This window comes from Psammomys obesus, unplaced genomic scaffold (genome assembly GCF_907164565.1).
Source record: "Psammomys obesus unplaced genomic scaffold, mPsaObe1.curated_primary_1811, whole genome shotgun sequence".
In the NCBI taxonomy this organism is placed as follows: Eukaryota; Metazoa; Chordata; class Mammalia; order Rodentia; family Muridae; genus Psammomys; species Psammomys obesus.
Genome location: NW_026592118.1, coordinates 13,540,724 through 13,562,469, shown reverse-complemented (window position 1 = coordinate 13,562,469; position 21,746 = coordinate 13,540,724). Strand labels below are relative to the sequence as shown.

Sequence of the window (21,746 nt, the reverse complement as noted above, 5' to 3'; positions counted from 1 at the left end):
CCATTTCTCTCCCACATCTTGCCTAGCGGAAACATAAAATGTGGGGAGGTTTAGACATTAAGCTGGGAAATCTGTGTCTTCGGAATAAGCAAATGAAGGCTTTGAGATGTTGCTGCATGCAAGCACAGAAGCCGTCTACATTATTTCCCAGGCTGTAGTAACAAAGTAGCACAGACTGGATAAATTAAACACAGGCATTTACATTCTCAAGGTGCTCCAGGCTGGAGTCTGAGATCAAGGAGGGTTCCTGCTAAGAGCCAGGAGAAAGGGCTCTGCCTCCGGCTTTCTCTTTGGCATGTAGGTGGCTGCTGCCTCCACATTCTGTGGATCTTTTTAACTGTCATGTCCCAAGTTCTAGTTCTTTCAAGGACTCTGGTCATATTGGATTAGTAACCACCTTAATGGCCTTACTTTCACTTAATTACCTGTGTAAAGATTCTATCACCAGTTTTATTGAAGGAGCTAGGAGTTGGGACTTTCGCATATATTTGGGGTGGGGGGATGACACAAGTCAGCCCACAACAGCTCTGCAGCTATAATCAAACCAGAGCCACGAACCAACCTGGCTCCTCTTCTCTTGTACTAATGCTTAAATAACACCCACTCATTCATATCTATTGAACATCCACTATGTCCTACTTGCCACAAAAAAGGATATGACATTGTAGCTGACCTAAGGGAGTCACACTCTATTAGTGGAGTGAAGTAAACCTAAAACAGCAGAAGTGTTCCTTAATCCCTTTTGAAGTAAATCAAGATGAATCACGGTGTAAGCGATGAACTAAAACAATAAAAACAAATTATTTATATATGTTCAAGAATATAAAAGAAAACACAAGGCAAATACGTTTCAATCATTTTGCTCTCACTCACAGCCCTTCCTTTCTCTTTCCCAAACATGACAGCATACAAAAATACACTCTCCAAAGCACAGTTGTGTTTTTCTTTCTTAAAGCTTTTTGCATTTTAAGTGGCAGTTGTCACTGCTAGGGACAAAGCAAGAGAGAAATGCCAAGAGGCCCAAATTCCAATTAACTTGTGGGTTGATGCCTTGGAGTGAGTCACCACCGCCCTTTAATAAGCTGGAATGGGATTCAACCATTAGAGAAGTTGGCCAGTGGAGCCCCAGATGTTCAGTGGAAAATGGTGAGCAATGAGGAGATAACCATGAGAAAATGCAAGCAAATACTGGTAATGGCAGTAATGCCTACTAACAAGACATCATTTTAAAATGCAACACATCCAGGCTGACAATGCACAGCATCTGCCTAGCATATAGGAGGCCTCACCCTGGATTCAGTCTCTACCACACCAGTAGAAGACAGAAGATCATTCCAGTCAGACACTTGTGGTGGGACTCATTAATACAGATGTTTATTTTTCTTTAAAGTTATAGTAATCAAAGAACTGTGGCTACATTGACTGACAGAAGAGTCAATTTGTTTTAGTAGAAGCTGAAGAAGAAGAACTATAAAATAATTTTTAAAAGTTTCCAATAATATTAAGTCTTATACTAATATAACAAAATGTACCCTAGATGTTGCTTTATGACTGATTAGGAAGCTAAAATTGGCACAGCAAGTGTTTATCTTGGCTCCACCCAAAGTACCTGAAAGTCCTATAAGAACTGTTAATCTCGAAAGTATTTTAAGCATTTCTTTTTCAACTATGTGTTGTTTCTGAAGGAAGTGTTTTATAAAAATTACAAAAAGAAAACTCTACTTGGATCTTTTACCAATAATTAATTCGTGACTGATGAAATTCCAATTCAATAAATCACATTATATTATAATTAGCTCTTAGAAACTTTATAGGATGGTGACATGGAGAATGTCTGCCCTGATTGCTGTCTTACGGCCAATTCAGCTTTATTCCCATAATGATGCTGGCCTTTATACAGAGTGATATAATATTATAGAACACATTTGTAGCGCTCATGGTGAAAATAACAAGTTTTGCAGTTATTTCTCTTAGTCTTTCTTGGATGGTCCTTTTTAAAATATTCTCAATTTAGCATTGTCATGGGAACATACATATACATGTACACCACAAACACGGATACTTAAAATTAATAATCTCAATACTAATAAACTGGCACACTGGTAGATACTCAAGAACAGATATGAGAAAACAAGAAACTTCCATTTGAACAACTGAAATGCGTTTTAGCATTTTTACACTGTCAGAAGACCAGCTCTTCCAATTCCAATGCTACTTCCATCCTAATTCATTCTGAACCGACTTTCTGATGTAGCAGCCTCAGTTACTGCCTTCAGCTGCTTGCCATCAGTTGCTCCCTTAACTGACCCGGAACCAGCTAACTTTGGTCCTCGTCATGAACTCTCCCCAGCCCTATAGACAGATAACCACCCAGCTCCTCCTCCCAGTTCATCCTTTAGGTTCACATCAAGTGTCTTTCTTCCACGCTGAACTTCTCTTGACCTCACAGATGATAACACTCCAGTTTTTATCGTCCATGTGACTGTTCTGTGTTTCCTACACATATTTAAGTCTGTTTGACTTGTATGTTTTAGGTGCTGCTCCTTGCTCCACTCATTTCTAAGCCACTGTCACCTTCCTCTCCATTCCCTTAGCAAGACTAGCTTCATGCTTCATACTTTCCCAGGATGATCTCTGCTCTTCTAATGACTGTGTGCTGCTTGGAGGACTATGCTGTCTCTCGGCCTGCTACTCTATCTGTATCACCTACCAACTAACAAGTAACTATGAACCTCAGAATTTGGAGCAAAAGAATAAGTAGTACATCTAGCAAGTTCAGAGATCTCAGAGTGGCAACTTTCTATAGCCCAAGGGATGGACAGTATGTGGGTGCTGATCAGAATCAAGAAACTCATTTCTATTTCAGCAGGTGAGTTAAAAAAGTTCATAATTGTTTGCCCAATTTAAGTGCATTTAAAGCTTAGATTCTTCTCTTCAATTCCCTAGCACACATATTACATTACTCTATTCTTTTTGATTCAAGACAGGGTCTCAGTATGATGCCCAGGCTAGTCTCATAGGCTCATGTAATATCTCCCACCTCAGCTCCAGAGCAGCTGAGACTGACTACAGACATTTTCAATAGTGCCTGGCCTGTACACAGATAAACAAAAATAAATATAGATCCTCCATTAGCTGAAACTTTAACATGATTTTCATAGCATAAATTTAAGAATTCTGTTTAGGAACACTGTTTACTAAGTCAAATACAAATGACTGAATTCTTAGCATTAGAATGAGAAACAACTAATGTTCATCAAATGCTCAAAAGACTCATTGTTCAGGAAAACACCAAACAAACTTAACATTTACTACTAAATGCTACCCTGACACAAAGCTCAAAGAGAACAGACATTTGGACTACAGTGGAAAAGTACTATGTTTTCCACACTTGTAGATCTCTTAAATACAGTACTTTTACCATAACATTCTTTACAACACAAACAGGACTTGGGAGTGCAAATTAATCCCGGAACCCAACAAGTCTGGCTCCTAAATTTTAATTTAAGCCTGGGAACAAATTTTAAATTGTTAAATATAGTGTGTATGCTTTATAAATTTCAGTTTTAAGTTCCCCATCTCACCTCACCCTACTTAAGAGTCATCTACTACTATCACTATATTAGGCAATACTTACTGAAGTTACAGAAGAGACAACATCAACACAGAAGAGACCAGTAATAATTACAATAGGGGTATCAAAAATGTAATTGTATAAAGAGGAAAAAGAATAAAATTTCAAATAAGTGATTATATTTGTTTTCAGTAATAATAAAAGCAAAAAGTGTCAAATCAGGAAAATGCTAGGCAGCTGATATAAATTAAAGGGACCTGGGAGGTGGCTCACTCGGTCAAGTGTTTACTGCACAAACATGAAGACCTGGCGTGTGCCCAGCATACCCAAGGAAAGGCTGGCATGCCTGCTCTCTCAGTGCTGGAGAAGTGGGGCCAGGAGGATCACTAGGGCTTTGCTGGCCAGCTAGTCTAGCCTAATTGACTAACTGCGGGATCAGTAAGAGACCCTGACTCAAAGAATGACAGAGCATGACTAAAGAAGTCAACCAATGTTGACATCTAGCCTACAGGAGCATATGCCACACAGAGACAATAGAAGCTGTGATTTTAGACAAGAATTGGGTTTCAACTCCCTATACTTTAACTAAGACTTAACATCTGAGCCTCAGATTTTAACTGTAAAATAGGAATGGTAACCCTTATTTCATGCAACTTAAAGTATTGTTGCACAATTAAATTATTTAGAGTACTTAAATCCATTTTGAGATCCCAACAAACTGCAAGGAAGACCTACACATTTTTACAACAAACTGTTTCAAACCCCCCAGGGGAGAGATGGCCAGAGTGAGAGAAAGAAAATCCCTTCATGTCTTCTGCCTGGGCGCTTTCTTTGTATGCAGAAAACAATGCATTACAAAGTATGAGGTCTTTCTCATATACTTCAGAAACAAGATACTATCAAGATGCCTTTACCCCCTTCCCCCACCACCAGAAGAGCACCAAAATCTACTAAGAAGTCTAACACAGCCAGCAATCGACAGGTTAAAACAAAAACACACGGTCATCTCAACACACATTCTGAGGGCATGTGATCAGATTTAATCTCTCAACTCAAAAAAAAAAGGACAGAAGATTGTTTTAACAGATCAGAAATGAAAATTTTGATTATCTGACTGTGAAACCACAAAGGCATTCTTATTCTTGTGCGTTGAGGGCTGGTTTCTTGAGATTGGCTAGCCTATCACAGGGCTCATCCCTGGGGAAAACTGATTCCCCCTCTCTCAAGCACCGATTAATCACCTGTAGCTCTCCTTTCCCCCCGAAAGCAGCCTCAAGGGAATTCCCCCATCCACAATGACAAGTCAATTGGTACAGTCATTCTTTGCTCTGGCTTAGGAAGCCATACTGTTGTGACTTCCTGGTCCATACATTTCTGTCACATACAGAAGATACTGTCTCACAGCATACATTCTAGCTCTGTCCTATGACTCTTACCAATCTTTCCACCCCTCTTCCATGATGTGCTCTAATTCATAGGAGTAGGTCATGTTGAGAAGCATTAATTAGGGCTAGGCACCCATAGGCAGTTTTAACAGGATTTTCAACTGCGAAATGTTCTCTTTTCTCCATTCAGATAGGTAGCCTAACTCTGGAGGACTAAAAAGACTGCCTGGCAGCACTTGGCTTTCAAAAATAAGCAACAAACTGCTAATTCCCACCCCACCCCACCCCAAATAAAACCAACAATGCATTCCAAAGTGATGCTAGGGCTGGTCTCAGGCTCCACAGAAGGTGTTTTTCTGAAGAACATCTATCTGCTCTCACAATATTTGGATGCTCTTTTAGCTTTTTTGAGGATCTTTAAAAAGCACATCAGGAAACCAGTCTTGGTACCATTGACAACACCAACAATTAGAGCAAAGAAATACACTGTCTTTATTATCTTGTTCCTTGTTAGAGATATTGTTTCCAGAAATGTCCTTCTTACTGGTCAACCTTCTCTCCAGCTCCCCAAGGACTAAGTTTGAATAATTACCTCACCCCTCCCCCTGCCAACAACCCCTTTAACCCACAGATGTTTTACCTGGAGTCTTCTTTCTTTCTTCATCATGTATGCAAACAAACATTAAATTGTTGCAATCTATGGTCTACTGCAGTGGGCTTTTTAGAAAAGATTTATTTTGTGCGTTTGAGTGTTTTGCTTACATATGTGTGTGTGAAGGACATGCGTGCCTGGTGCCTTTCAAGGTCAGATCTCCTGCAACTGGAGTCATGGATGACTATGAACAACCTTGTAGGTGATGGGAACAAACTGAGTCCTCTGCATGAACAAGCGCTCTAAATCACTGAGCCATTTCTCCAGCCCCAGAAGCGGCTTTTCAACATGATAGAATTATCTAGAAAACCAGTATTTTTAAAGTTTTAAACTTTTACAGGTAAGCATCCTCGACCAACAGACAGTACGTGTTCCCTGGAAATTGGAAGAAAAGATTACAAAGGATACAAACAAATTTTAGGAGGTAATGTTTATTACTTTAATTGTGGTAATGATTTTACAAATATAAACACAGTAAGCATCAAATGGCACAACTGAAATATGTGTGGTTTATTACATGCCAATTATACTTCAGAAAGTTCTTGTTTAAATAAATGCTGATCTGTAGAGCCTATACTGCACTCACTGACAAAAGGGTGTGTGTGTTGAGGGGTTCCTTCTGAGAGTAAAAAATTTTAAGTTCTGCAAAAGATTATGTATGTGTGGCCAAGATAGAGAAGTGCTATTCCATAGCCAGCACTTTCCCTTTTTACTTCAGTTTCCTTGAAAAGCCTCACTCACACATCTCTACTTTATTGCCACCAGGAATCTGCTGACTGGTTTCTGAGCCATGCTCTTAAAAGTCACCTGTGATGATTTCTTAGGCTTGATTAGAAAAATAAATAGTAGGTAACGGGATGCTGAATACGAATGAACTACAAGATACATTTAAACTTATTGTCAGAATCACACCATTCTTTAAAAATGCAACCAAGGGGATTTTATAAAATCAAAAACAAACAAAAAACTAGAAAAAGGAAGAACAGAGTCTTTAATACGGTTCAAGTGGTAAAGGCACTTTCACCAAGCCTGATGACCAGATAGGACAGGTACCCACAAGGAGGGACAACTGACCGATCTTGGGCCATTGCAATCACATGCACTCATGTATATACCAAACACACACACTTTTTTTTTTTTTAATTTTCAAAAGGAAAGACAACAGGAAGTGTGCACTGCCCCAATTCATTCCCCACTGGCGTTCATAGAGCGACTGCTGGTACTGATTACTAACAGGATTTCTAATGTGTTTCTGGAAATAATGTTAAATTAAATGACTGTAAAATGAGACAATTGTAGAATCTGTTTTTTTTATACACACAGGGCTTCCCCCTCACCCCTAAAGTGATCGGATTATCTGAATATTTGCCTTTGATGCTACTCCTGACAAAGCAGCCTTTTTTTTCTTTCTTATCCATCCCTGTGCTTCAAGGCGTAGTACAAAAATTCATCCTGTGAACCTAAAATGTACTCACCTAAAGGGGAAAAGTGCTCGCAAATGCCAGAGGAAGGGCTGGTGCTGTTGGCAGCAGGTCGGTCTTAGGAAAACACACCTCCCAGAACTATCGCATTGCTTCAAGGTTAAACTAATCTTAACGGTTTGTGTAGATAAAAGTTTAAAAACGGAAAAGCTCAAACTGCAACGTGTTGCATGAACCGCAGGTTTGGCACATCTCCTCCAAAACCGAAGGACACCCACTTTACAAAAGGCCGCTATCACCCTGCAGGCAGCTCATAGCGGTCTCTAAGAGGTAGCAGCGCTCCCCCTACCTGAGCAGCGCAGCCGCGGCCCGCGTGCTAGAACGTTTTCTCCCAGAACCGTTGCCGTGCAGTGCAAAACCACTAGGGCCAAATTTAAATCCTTCAGGAACGTCTAAACTCCAAAGGTACAAAGCACCACGTGCACGCGGCAAAGCGGACATCCAGTTTTGCCGAAGCATGCAAACTTGGGGTGTTTTCGTTGAAAAGACAAGACAAGACAAGGGAAAAAACAAAAAAAAAAAAACCGTTTAGCGGAAACCCCGACGATTCTCTAGCGTGGTGGTGGCGGCAGCCTCAGCAGAGGCAGAACTCCAGGGTCCAGGGTCCATGGCGGCGCGGGCAGAAGCGGTGCTCCTCGGGTGACGGGCAGACCCAGCCGGTACTCGGAACCCCCAGCCCCGCGGGACTCGAGACCCGGGCGAGCACGGCTCTGAAGAGCACCGACCAGGTCTGCGGATCCCGCGTGGGCCGCGGGGGCCGGACGCTGGGCGGCGGGGACGAGGGAGCGGCGTCCGTAGGCCACGGTGGTCTCCGCGCTGGGCCGACCCCGGGGCGCCCCCAGCTCACCGCCCCGCCCGAGAGCCGAGCCCCGTTCCCCGCGGGCATCCTGGGGTCCCCGGGCCGCCCAGCCTCGCGCGGGAGCCGTTACCCGCCCCCGGCCGCCGCCCCAGGACGAAGTCCTCCCCTCCGCCCGCCACTGCCCCGGCCCCGCTCCTCCCAGACCGAAGAAAGTTCTCGGTCTCCCGGCGCCCCGGGGGCCGGCGAGCGGCTCGCGGGGGACTCACCAGAGCAGCTCCGGGACCCACCGCGGCCTCGCCTCGCCTCGCGACCGCGGCCACCACGGCCACCGGGCGCCCGCGCTCCGCCGGCAGCCGCGCCGCCCGCCCCTCGCCTCCTAGCAGCACGGGTCCGGGCGAGCCATCTTCCCCTCCTCTCTCTGACGGACAAGCCAGCCCCGACAGCCGCCGCCGCCGCCAGCCTCTCTGACAGGCACCGCCCGGGACCCGTCTCCAGGCAGCCAACCACCACCGCCCCACGCCGGGCCAGCCTATCGCTGGGCCCTGGGGTGGGACCAGAACAACTTCTCCACCAATGAGAATCCGCAGCTGCCGGGACTTAGGCGGGAGGGAGGCCTGGGTGGGCGTGGCCTGAGGGAAGGGCGGCGATCCGGGAACGCCCAGCGGAGCTGAGGGACCTAGGGGTTTGTGGTGGCCGCTAAGCGGTGATGATCAGTGACGGTCTCAGGCTCTCCCTAAGCCCTTTAGAGCTTATGGCCTTCTCAGAAGAATTGAAATATTACCAGTTGCTGTAAAACGTAATCAGAAAAAAAAAAGGCTGATATTTAATTACTCAATTAAATCATTTCACAAGAGTACACCAAAAATTTGATCAGATCCTCTGAGGGGGGAGGAAACAGCAGTGAAAATTCTTCCCTTTTGTTATGATCATTGCTTTTGGCCTTAGTTTAGAAATTTTCAAACGTGGGATTTGAGATGGCTTAGGCGTTAAAAATACTGCTCTTGCACCCATCTCTAACTCCAGTGTCAGTGGGCCAGATGCCATCTTCTGGCCTCTGCCGTCATCCGTACACACGTGCACAAAACACACACAGACACACAAATACACACAAATTTAAAAATACTTAATAGTCTAAAGGGGAATGGAGAATTGGCTCAGGGCTTAAGAGCGCTTACTGATTTTCCAGATGATGGGGTTCAGTTCCCAACACCCACATCAGGGCTCACGGCTGCCTGTCACTCCAGGTCCAGGGCAGCTTGGCTCACATATGGGACCCTACATACATACACTCAGGTATACAGATATACTCATTAAATAAATTCATCTTTTTCTTGAGAAAGAATTTCAAATATATTCCCCACTTTCCCTTAAGTTATTTTTCATCTTCCATACCTACTTTTCTCCTACATATTATATATTAGGACCGGAAACTGGCCCCTGTGAGCCAGCTACTGCATATGTTCCAAACTCAAACTCCCCTCCCTCGACTCTAATCTGGTTGAATTGGAAGAAGTGTGTGTGGGGTGAGGGGCAGGGAACAAACCTCCAACATGGAAGACAGGAAGCCATTCTAACTTAAGGCTAGATATGAAAAACATTCTCCCAAAGCACTAAGCAACTTTTCTTGTTTTGTTTTTTGAGACAGAGTTTCTCTATGTAGTCCTGGCTGTCCTAGAGCTCACTCTGTAGACCAGGCTGGCCTCAAACTCAGGGATCCACTTGCTTCTGCCTCCTGAGTGCTGGGATTAAAGACATGTACCACCATCACTTGGCTCTAAGCAACTTCTTAAAACATGCCAAAGAGATAACAAGCACATAAATAATGTGTAACTTATTATCAAAGAGGCGTCAATAAACCATTTTAGGTTTTATCAAGCACATCACTAAAACAGGATTATTCCTCTAAAGGCATAGTTGGCTATATAAGAAATAACGATAAAATATGGTGTTAAAGCCAACAGAACCATGTTCAATGGGCAGAAAGAATACTAGGCAAGAAAAATGAAGAAACTCCAGAGATGTCTCTATTGCATCTGAAAAGATGAGCCAATCTGGGATGAAGGCACATGTCTCTGCTCTCAGCTACTGGAGAAGGAGAGGCAGAAGGATCACAAGTTTGACGCTAGGCTGGGCAACTTAGTAAGAGCCCAGCAATGTAATTTTTTTTTAAAGGGCAGAGGGTAAAATTCAGCCATTGAGCATCTGCTAGTATGTGCTAGGCCCCACGTTCAGGATCCCGTCCCCAAAAAAGTTTTAAGTCAAGGGTCATTTCAGAAAGAGAGCAGCATGTCCAAAGTCAGAGTTGTGGAAGGGCAGAGTGGTCAGGGAACACAGGAATGAGCGAAAGATGAGAAGTCACAAACTAGCCTAGAGCAAACACTGCGATAGAACGATGAAAAGCCTATATGACTGCTATGACATGTTTACACCAGCACCGTTCACGGGGCGTCTGCAGCGTTGGAAGGGGTCTCTGTTGTATCATCCAAAATGGCAACAACTCAGTAAATGTGGCTTTTGAGAACTTGGGATATAGCATGATTAGGGAACTGGGCATTAAAAAAAAAACATTTATTGGTGAGAGAGAGAGAGAGAAAGAGAGAGAGAGAGACGAGTATGGGTGTACATGTGCTGTAGCATGTCTGAGGAGATCGTTGTTTTTTGCTCTTTTGTTTTTATGTAGTTGCTTCTCCTTTTCCATCTTTATGTGAGTTGCAGAGATCAAAGTCAGGTGGTCAGGCTTGTGTGCCTTTAACCAGTAAGCCACAATGCCATACCAGGAGCTCCAGCTTTAATAAAAATTTAATAAAGCCTGGGTTGAACCACTCGAGTTTATATTTTACTCGATGGGCAATGAAAAACCATCATAAGTGTGGGGTAGACGTATTTGTTTGGGGTTTTTATGAAACATAGTCTCACCGTGTAGCCTTGATCTTGCCTCCTGCCACTGCTCCAGAAGCCCACTCCCACGTCCAGCTCAACAGCACTTTAAAATAAAAAACATGGCCGATATAATGCCGCTTCACATAGAGGGTAGGAGCGCAAGCCAAGCAGGGTGGTACATGCCTTTAATCCCAGCACTCAGGAGACAGAGGTAGGCAGATCTCTGAGATCAAGGCCAGCCTGGTCTACACAGTGAGTTCCAGTAGAGCCCGGGCTACACAGAAAAGTCCTATACCCTCCCCCCTAAAGGATTCAAAAACAGTAGAGCGAGTCTATTCCCTTTGCTGGGAATCTTACCGGATCTGCCCAGTTTCTGGCAGAGAATGGCGTCATCTTTTCTGCTACCCTGGGACAGAATGTGTTGAGGGGGAGTGTGTAGCCCCGAGGCACAGGGACAGGAAGACCCTGAGAATGTATTACACACTGACCTCGTAGAGAACACACAGTCAAAGCCTGTAAAATTCTGCTTTCATGTCCTAGGGAATAGGGGAGTGAAGGTCCAAAGAGAGGAGGAACTCCAAAGACTCAACTGGGTCATAAAGTAGATAAACAAGATATGCACAAGACACTCACACAATCAGTTTCACTGGCCATTGGCCATGTTGGTCACTGATGCGTTGGCCTGATTTCAAAAGCCAGAGCACCCGGTGGCAGGAAAGACAGGACCAAGGCAAGATTCCAATAGCTGAAGACCTGAGCGCCACCTATGGAATCAGGGAGGAAATGTTAGCTTCCTGGACTGTACAGCCACTTGATTCGCCACACACACAACTGACTGTTAGAAACCTGTGGTAGCACAGATAGCTGGGTAACAAATGTGCTGAGTTAATGGTTAATCTTTTAATGCATCAGTCAATGAGAAGGTACAAGGCAGTACACAATTCATTCATTGTTCCGGCAGAGGAGCGAGCCCTCTAGCCGAAGATGTTGAGGGAAGGCTTCGTGGAGGAGGTATCAGCTGAACTGGGACTTGAAAAAAAAAAAAAAAAATGGTAGGAATCTGAATCAGGAAAAAAGGTCTGAGAAGGAAACTCTTGGCATGCCTGGAAAAATAACGGAAGTGGCCAGCACAAGCAACGTTCGGAGGGCATTGGATGCTATGTGGCATTGGATACAGTACGGCTGGCTGCAGCCTGGCATTGTGGCTGTGGACAGAGTACCCTGAGTACAAGCACAAGTGTTCAGGAAGACATTATTCTTTGTCTTCTCTCTGCCTACTCACTGGAACCACTCAGGATGCTTCCCCAAAACACTAATGCTCAACCACCCAATCAGAAAACTGGGGAGCAGGGATGGGCCAAAGCTATGACACTGGAACATTTTTCTAAGGCTAAATCGAGGCTGTGGATGGATTGACTGGAGAGACACTGAAGTCTAAGTATACTTTAAATAAATTTGTTTTCTTTCTTCAGGAAGACAGGAAATGTTTTGCTGCCGGCCTTCGCTTCCTATTCTACAGTCCTAAACTAATATAAAGTCAGCGTAAGTCTTCCTCTCAGTAGGAATCAAACCAAGAAACACGTTCCTGTCTGCCCTCTACTTTCTATCACAACTTGTACACATTTAATTCCTAATAATAAGAGTCTAATAATAAGTCAGCTGCTACACAGAGCCATTATATTTTAGTAGCAAAACAGCAGGGCGGGGGTGGGGGGAAGCCTAGGAGAACATTCTGTCTTAAAGGGGAAATGCTTTTAAACTGCTTTAGAAAAGTCATCGTATTCCAAGCCCTTCCTGCCCATCTTTGCAAGCCTCTGTGTCTGTGAAGACAAGTCCACATCAACTGTTAAGTGGCTTTACTGTACTGGAAATAAGTCTATGAGAAGGCCAGTGAAACCCCTTCCCTGTGATACTAAATCCCAGCAACTCTAAGAGTTATCTAAAATGTATTTCTATTAAAGTTGCCCCCAAACAAGACAATAACCTGCCTTTTTAATAAAAAGAAAGAATTTTATTTGGAAAAATGTGGGAAATCTAAGCATGGTGGTGCACAGCTGTACCCTAGCACAGGGTGGGGGAGGCAGGGCTAAAGCAGAACTGCCACAACTTGAAACCTACACAGCGAGTACCAGGTCAGCAGGGGCTACAACGTGAAGGACTGTCTAAAATCACCAAATGAACAAAAAAACAGTAAAAATTATGTCCAAGTTTTGCTTCAACAGTTTTACAATATTACAATCTAAGATCTCAGTGTGCCTAAAGGGTTTTCAGGAGCTTTGCAGTTTCCGATGCTGGACCAGAGTCCCGTATGACCCACTTCATAGAACACATAGCCCAGGGCAGCAAAGCTTGTGAGGTGGTCCTATAGGAACACCGCACAGCAGCAGGAATGTACCTGCTATACCTTTAAGAACTTGGATTGACAATTGGAAGAAAAAAAAAATCAATCACACAGTGGAGGCTAGAGCTAAAACATCAGGGAGTAAAGGCTTCGGAAGCCAGGAGAGGGACAAGCTAACAAACACAGTGTTGCAGCAGAGAGCGTAGATGACAGAGACCATGCAAGTCACTTATCACAAAGATGCGGGCACCTAAAACCTTTATCCCAGAACAATGAGACAGTCTTTTTCCTACAGCTGCACCTAATCACTCCGCACACACGACCACGTGTTTGCATCCCACACCTGGGAGGGCCAGCTACAGCTGTTCCGGTAAGATTCCCATCTCCATCACCTACAGCATTCAACACAACTCATCCTGTCTTTTGCTTCTGTAGAAACCAGTAAGATTTCCAGAATTGTGGGCTGTGATGTGAGACACTGTTGGGAGTTTGTTCTCATTCCTGGTTCATAACTGTCATAACCCTGGTTTTTCTCTTAGAAAACAAAAAAAACAAAGAAAGTATTTGGCCTTTTGACTTTGGTTTCTAAAGCAGCTTTGAGATGACATGAGAGGAATAAGGGAGAAAGCCAATCTCTTGTTGTACTGTTGGGGTACTCTAGGACTCCGCCATGGCCTTCAGCAAAATCTTTCCTTCTGACCCTCTTCTGGTTTTCATTTCACCTGCTCCCTTTTCTCCCAAAGGTGGGCCGTACAAACTAGAAACGATCTTTAATTCTCCCCTCTTTCCAGTCTTAGAGCTGGCCACATTTCCTGACTGAGAGCAGATCCTTAGACCCCTCCCCTCATTTCAGAAGGTTGCTGTCCTACATGCAGGAGAAAAGAATGCTGCGCAGAGAAGCCAAGGAGAAGCCGAACAGACAGGCTTTGCTGGGTTTCCCCCCGCTCAGTCTGTTAGCATTAGATCATGCCTTGCTGTCCAATCACACTTCTACGTGACTGTCCATGCTTCAGTCATGCTTATGCAACAGATTCCCTTGAAAACCCCAAAGGGTAGGCTTTGGGGAAGTCTGGACAGCTGAACATGCAGAGACTTGCTGATGTCGAAACTCACGCACACTCAGAAGGGTGGTGCACCGGATTGCATAGGGACAGAGGCTCCTGCCCTGGAGACACTTCCAGTCCTCGTGCATGCGTCCCTGTGTCTACCTGCTTATCTGTGTGCTTGGGAAGCTAGAAGGCATAGTCATATTAATGTTGTTTCCCTGAGTTCAGTGAGGCTTTCAAAGCAAATTAGTCAAGCCTAAAGAAGAGGTTATGAGAACTCCAAAATTAAGTCTGATGATCAGAAATTTTGGAGGCCTGGATTTTTTTTACTGTTATCTGGGATAAAATTCTACCTCCAGATAGAAAAAGTCAGAGTGAAGTGTATTGGGAACCACTCAGCTGGTAGTTGCTGCAGGGCTGCTTGCTGGCTTGCTGGTACAGAGAAGCCCCAGATACTGGGGATTGTGAAAATGATCTGTGTCATGGTGTGGAGGAGGGGAAACTGAGTGTTCCTCTCTCCTCAGGTGGATAAAGCGAAAGAAGCTGGATGGATCTCATTTTGCAAAGAGAATTTACCCTTCAAGTTTGGTTTACACTCTTCTAGAAATAATATCCCTGGAAAAAAGGGAACGAACTCCAAATCTTAAAGGGAAAAGACCTGTGCTAGGGTGCAGTTCAATGGCAGAGCATTTGCTGACACACGTGCAGTCCTGGGTTAAACTTCAGGGCAGCAAGCACTCGTAAATTAAACCATCATTACAGGAAATTTGAAGGGGAAAAGTGCCTCCTCTTATCTTTTAGTAACGGAGCTAACCTGGGTCACACTTATTGGCAAGCCATAAAGAAAAGGCTGAGACTCCAATGCTAACTGCTTCTCTCAGGTAACTGAAAGTGAAAATACCCATGTTATCTCCTAAGACGTCACATTAGCCAATGTCTTCAGGAAGAATTATTGTTCGGAGAGGATTATCATGTCTCTTTCATAAATAATATATTTGAAAATATTTTTGATCTGGTTAAAAACGTTTTCTTCATCACGTTAGAGAGATATGAAGCTTTATAAACGACAAGGTTGCAGTTTAACAAGAAGACAGACCAGTCTTGCATAAACATGGAGAAATCATGACCTTTGTTTTCTTCTCTGTGTGCTTTCATTTTCCTAAATGTCCTATAATACATTAAGTCCCTTTTTATTCTTAACTATGTGTCTACATGTATGTGCGCGTCTGTGTGTGGGGTATGTGCATGTGTATGGAGGTGCCCATGGGGGCAGTTACAGGCTGCTGTGGGCCGTCTATGGGTGTGGGAACTAGAACTCAGTGCCAGAGCAGTATGCATTCTTAACCACTGAGCCATCTTCCCAGCCCTCAGCGTTAAGTTTTATAATCAAAAAAGAGGAAGTACAAATTATTTAAGAAGAGGCAAAATCAGACTATACAATGCTGGTTGTTAATTCTTCCTAAGTGAACGTCAACATTCCTCCTTTTCACTCTCCACCAATGTATTATTCAAACTTCTCTAAGAGGTACCCCTGCCAGGTGTGATGTTCACACCTTTAACCCCAGCGCTGTAGAGGAAGAGGCATGAGGATCGCTGTGAGTTCAAGAGTTCAGCCTAGTCAACAGAACAAGTTCCAGGACAGCCAGGGTTATACACAGAGAAACCTTGTCTCAGAGAAGGAGGAGGAGAAGGGAGAGGAGAGAGGAAGACGACAACAAACCAACCAACCAACCAACCAACCAAACAAACAAACAAACAAGATACTCCTGACTCCTACAGGGAAGCTCTCATTGATGCAAACAAGCCAAGGGCCTGACTGTAGCATGTTCAGTGTAGAACTGTGAACCTGTATGTCAGTTTGGGCTGCCCCATGGAAACCCAGAGAACAGAAAACACGTTGCGAAATGTGATGAACAATGACTGCCCAGAGGAAGTTGAGCTGCGGTTTGTCATCTTTGGGTCCCCTGCAATAGTGAAATGTGTGGCCCACAGAGGAAGTTCAGAAATGTAAATTAAAGGAGCACATGAAATGGTAGCAGTCTTCTTCCCCTGTCTCAGTTTGGTTTATGGTTTCTTTTCAGATTTGCACACTTACCTCGACATGCACAGGGGAAACGTTGGGAAACGTGGGGTGTCCCGTTTCCCACCACTCACTGTTCACGAGAACAATGCCCTGCGAGTATGTTCGGTTTCCTGTCTCATTGTGTGTCACTTTGAAGATCTCCAAAAAAGCATTCCCCATGTGTTGAGCCCTCCGTTAGAGAGCAGAGGCAGCAGGGAACACACATCTTTGGTTGCCTTGGTGAGTTCTATGCTATTCCCAAAGCAAGTGGACAAGCACAAGCAGGGTGGGTGACTCTGAGACCACAAGTCCAGCTGCACGGAGAGGAATGAACGGGAGAGCGAGACAAGGAGCATCCTCCAGCAGCTCCGGCAGCCCGCTGCTTCTGGTTTCTAAAGGTCAAGGGAGTCCACCGAGTGAATAATACTTCTGCAATTTAATTTAGCTCTCATCTGCTTGGTCATCACCACCACACCCTCATATTTATGCCAAGTAAGTGTCCACAACAGAGCAGAACATCGCCACGTGTTCAGTTACAACAAGCTGGCTTCCATTTCTTCTTCCATCTGTAGAAGCGACCTGGGGAGCACCACATAGTCTCTTTCAGCCCTCTATGCTGGCATAGCCAAAGCACATAATCTTTTACTTTCTCTTCTTACCCCAGGACAGACATGGTCTGGCCAGCTCCTCTGTGCCATCCTCAAAACCTCGGCCCCTGTAGGCTCTAAGCCTTAAAGTCACTCAAGGATTTTGTTTTTGCAGTATTGGATTTATCAGCTGTCAAAAGCTTAACAGATTCACTGGTTATCCTTAAGAACGAATATTGGAATGAAAATGGGGAGGGCAAAGAGGAGTACTGAGATCTGCAATTAGGATGGTGCTAGAGAGCTCTGGAGACTATGGACGGGAAGAGATGACCTGAGGCTGAGAAAAACCAAGACTATTGAAGGAAACCATCAAGGTGAGGCAGGCTGTGTGGAGCTGGGACAGCCCCACTAGTGCTGCCGTTGTGACCTTTTAAAACTGGAATGCAAGGTCTAGAGAGATGGCATAGAGGCCAAGAGCACTGACTGCTCTTTCAGAGGACCCAGGTTCGATTCCCAGCACCCACATGGCTGCTCACAACCTTCTGTAACTCAAGTTCCGGGAGATCTGACGCCCTCCTCTGTCCTCTGAGGACACTGCATGCATGTGTCTACACAGACAAACAAGCAATTAAAGCACCCACGCACATAAAAACAACAAAAACATCTTAAAAAATTAAAATTCAGTAATCCCCTGCTTCCTGATAGAGGATGCATACCCCCCCACGCCTGGATATATATGGGCATCGTATCAAACCCTATACATACTATGGGTTTTTTTCTCTCTCAGTATATGTATGCTTATGATAGAGTCTAACTTACAAATCAGTCAAATGAAAAGGTGAACAACAATAATCTAATGAAAGAACAATTATAGCAATATGCTGTAATAAAGTTGCCATGACATTTGCACACTCTGCGTTCCTGAATGAAATGAAGGTCGCTTGAACACAATCTTATGATACTGAGACAGTCCAGAGTCTAAGGAAGAAAGCTGCTAGGGGCAAATGGGCAGGCGCTGGGCAAACATGCTTTATGCTGTGGGTGGCAACAAGTAGACCAGCATGAGATTTGACTGTGCTGTTCAAAATGGCCCCCAAGGTAAAACTTATAGTTTCTTATTTCTAGAATCCCCCATTTACTATTTTCAGGCTACCACAGACTACAGGCAGCTGAAAAGTTAGAAAACAAAGCCCTGGGGAAGGCAGTGGGACTACATTAAAAAAAATTGAAAAACCAGGCTGAAGAGATGGCTCAGTGGCTAAGAGCACCGGCTGCTCTTCCAGAGGCCATGAGTTCAATTCCCAGCACCCACATGGTGGCTCAGAACCATCTACAATGTGATCTGCTGCCCTCTTCTGACACTAAGGTGTACATGCAGATAGAGCACTCAAATACATAAAATAAATCTAAAAAATAAAAATGAAAAGCCAAAAATACATTAACTCAATATTATCAGAAGGGACACTCTGCACTAGTCCCAAGCACTAGTCCCACCCTCCCTCCTCCACAGATCACTTTAGTTTACCTATGCCTGTTAAATTCCATGAAGTGGAATCATATGGAATTTAGACTTTCGGCTCTGGCTTCATCTCTCGATATTGTGTTTACAGACTCCCTATGTTTTTTTGTAGTTCTAGTTTATGCATTTTCATTGCTGCACAGTGTTTTCCTATATGCTTTGGCTTGTTGGACCACTTGGGGAACACTGGAGTGGTTTCTGGTTGTGGAGGAAGGGACTGTGACAGAGAACATCATTGGGAGCATTCCTGTACACAGCCTCTGGTACACAGTACATGCTTGTACATACACAGCCAGGAGTGGAAACGCTGGCTGTAGGATCAGCACAATCTCTCCTTTACATGATTTTGCCAAATTGCTATACCTATACCTTTTACACACCCACAGTGAAATACGAGAATCCCAGTTGTTCCACCTTCTTGCCAATATTTGAAGTATCAGTCTTTTAAATTCTAGCTATCTGGGTGGGTGTGTAGCACCATCTCATTGTGGGTTTAATTTGCATTTCCTTGATGACTAATTTCTACCTTTTCATGCTATGCTGTTTTAAAGTACTTTCTGCGTGTCGTTTTTATTGGCAACCACTGCCCGGCAACATTTAGATTCAGAAGCAGCAATCATTTACTAAGTTCCAATGGTGAGTCACAGTCCACATGGGTTTGATGCCTGCCATATTCAGTGCCTCTGGGCACTGTTTTTCTGAGCCGGGTGGCCGCTCCTGGGCAGCACAGGTTAAGCTCCATGGTATGTTATCATGGACATTGTGTAGAAAGCGATTCCAAGAGAAGAATGCCCTAGCAAGGGTGAGGGCAGCAGGAGAGGGATGGGGTGGAGTAGGGAGAGTGAAAAACAGACAGATTTTCAAACCTTATAGCTCTGAAAGCGTAGATGACAGCAGTTAGCAAAACTTGAAGTATCAGTCACGAAAACAGGATGTCAATTAATGGTGTCACCAATAATGCTGGTTCTCATAGGCAAGAGAAAGTTGAAGTGTTGGCTGGTACTAGGAATAAGAGTGGTCCAGGAAGACCTTGCTGTCAATGATTCAGCCAGAACAAGCTGTTTGACAGTGAGAGCAGACCCCAGTAACCCTGGTAACCCCAGTAACCCAGGTAACCCCCGGTAACACAGGGGCTTACCCCCGGTAAACACAGTTTACTTTGGCCTTGAATCCCACCTAGTAGTTTTGTGTAGAGGTGATGGGGACACCGAGGGGAGGCTTGTAATGATTTCCAGGGCATCTCAACAGAGAGGTGATAACAGCAGGGCCGCTCTATGCCACTTCTATTACAAGGCTAAGCATAGAATATTCCATCTAAAACCAACTGACCAGTCTGAAATGAGACCAGTGTGGAAATGAGACCAGCTAGGAATAAGAAGGGAAGAGACCTCTTGTCCCTGCGCACTAAGCAAAGGCCCACAGTTAGCCTCACCTCTGTGTAGAGTTCCCTGCTGAAATCTCACTGAAAGGGAAATCACGAGGACAGACAGACCTTGACTGAACAGGAAGCCAAGGGCAGCCTGAAGTATGGAATCATGTGTGAGGAGGCAGGATAATGGTTCCAGGCTGGGGAAGGGGTGTTCTAAAAAGGGAGAAAGGGAACTTGGAAGGAGGTGAGCAAGAAGTCACCCACAGAAGTCATCCTTTTCCCACTTTCCCCTACAGCCAGCCTTGCAACCTAAAGATCCTTTTTTCCCCTTGGGCAGCCTGAGCTGGGACCAGCCCTACTAAAACCAACATTTTGGCTTCCTTAGGCACCCATTCAAATTGCCACACGGCACATCTGGGAACACTTAGATGAATCATATTGATCGCTCATGGTGAGCCTGTTTTTCAAATGTCTCCAGCTGTACCAAGAAGTCATAGATAGGCTTGTGTTGGTCAGATTTGTAGCACCAAATTGAATACGTGACTCAGGCTACTTCAGAAGTTGGGGTTCGTTCGCTCACAGAGTTGGAAGTTTGAAGTACAAATGGCATTGTGCCAGTTTTCATGCTGCACCTGACCCCTGGCAACACTGCCTCTTGGCACAGCTAGCAATGACAAGGGCAGGTGGGAGCAAATACTTGCGTCAAACCAGGAGCAAAGACAATGGGAGGGATGATGCAGCTGTGTTCCTTTTACAACTGTCTCAGGACAGTTGCCAGAATTGCCTCACATGCATGATGACCTAAACTCCTCTTACTAAGCCACACACCATAATGACCCTGGTCCCCCTTACAAGGACTAACTTGGGGACAAAGACATTAACACATAAACCTTTGGAGGAAGACAACCAGATCATATCCAAGTGATCCGTATCACTTGGTTATGATCTCTGTGGGATTTGTGTGCTGTCATGTTGGCAGGAATTGGGGAAGCGGCCTTGATTCACACAAATCACCCAGTGATAGGAGCATGCGCCTGCTTGAAGAGGAAAAATCTTTATCTCTGTTTTTTTCTTCTCTAGGAAACGGGGAATCCGGGAGAGTGGACTTTGAGGACAAATATGGACATGAGGAGACCTAGAAGGATTGAAGGCGAAGTCAGGGAGTAGAATAAACCAACGTCAAGAGATCACAAGTGAGGCCTTGAACACATCACTCATGCTGTGCACATCCAAGCTTTCTCATCTATACAACGAGGGGACTGGACTCAGCTCCTCGGTTGACACTCAGGGGTTTGGCTCAGAATTTCTTGGGGAGGTTAGAAGTGTGGCAAAGCATTAGGGAAGCTCCTTGACCTCTCAGAGATGCTCACTCTGCCCCGGCAAGGCTCTTGAGTTCCTTTGCTCTCATTTCCATCTGGCTTTGGCCAGCAACAGAACTTTGCAGAGAACTGAGGCCTGCAGAAGAGGGAATAAGAGTAGCTACTTTGATGCAAATGTTGTGTCCTTTCTAGAATTCATTTGTTCAAAACTAATTCCTAATGAGGCAGGAGTGAGGTAGGTTGGCCTTGGAGGTAATTAAGTCGGGAGACTCTCCTGCCTTTGCTGCCCTTCCACCTCCTGCTGTGTGAAAACACATTGTAGGCATTACCTTGGGACCCAAATCTCCCATCTGTCCGGCCTTGACATTGAACTTCCCAGCCTCTACTAATTTGAGCCAGTAAATTTCTGTCCATTGAAAATTACACAGTCTGTGCTGTTTTATTTCAGGAGAACAATGAATCATGGTATTTGTCCTCTGCCTCCTTCCTGCATCGGTGTTCCGCATCTCCAAGGGCAACTCCCATGACGCCGTCCCTGGTAACATCTTTCCTCCCCGTGATACCTCGGCCTACTAGAAGAGCCCCAACTATTGCTTGCCCTTGGCCACCTTAACATCCTAGCTCTCTCCCTGAACTATGCCCTAACCTCTACAAGTTGGAAAGCAGTGGAATCTAATGAAATGTCTATCCGCCGGTGAATGGGTTAAAACTGTGTCCAAGACAGAATAGAGA

At 44.6% G+C, this 21,746-nt stretch overlaps 1 protein-coding gene across 4 annotated transcripts in view; it reads right to left on the bottom strand.

Annotated features, from left to right (window-relative positions):
• The window catches only part of Hycc1 (hyccin PI4KA lipid kinase complex subunit 1), a 74,377-nt gene extending 66,059 nt beyond the window's left edge, over positions 1 to 8,318 (bottom strand). For 3 of the 4 annotated variants that reach the window (XM_055612621.1, XM_055612626.1, XM_055612627.1), the window contains exon 1: positions 8,158 to 8,318. The gene's annotated coding sequence lies outside the window, so the exon portion shown is untranslated. Of the gene's footprint in view, positions 1 to 7,086; positions 7,741 to 8,157 lie in introns of those variants that run through there. The other variant, XM_055612622.1, reaches the window with a different exon arrangement.
• Between the last annotated feature and the right edge of the window lie 13,428 nt (positions 8,319 to 21,746).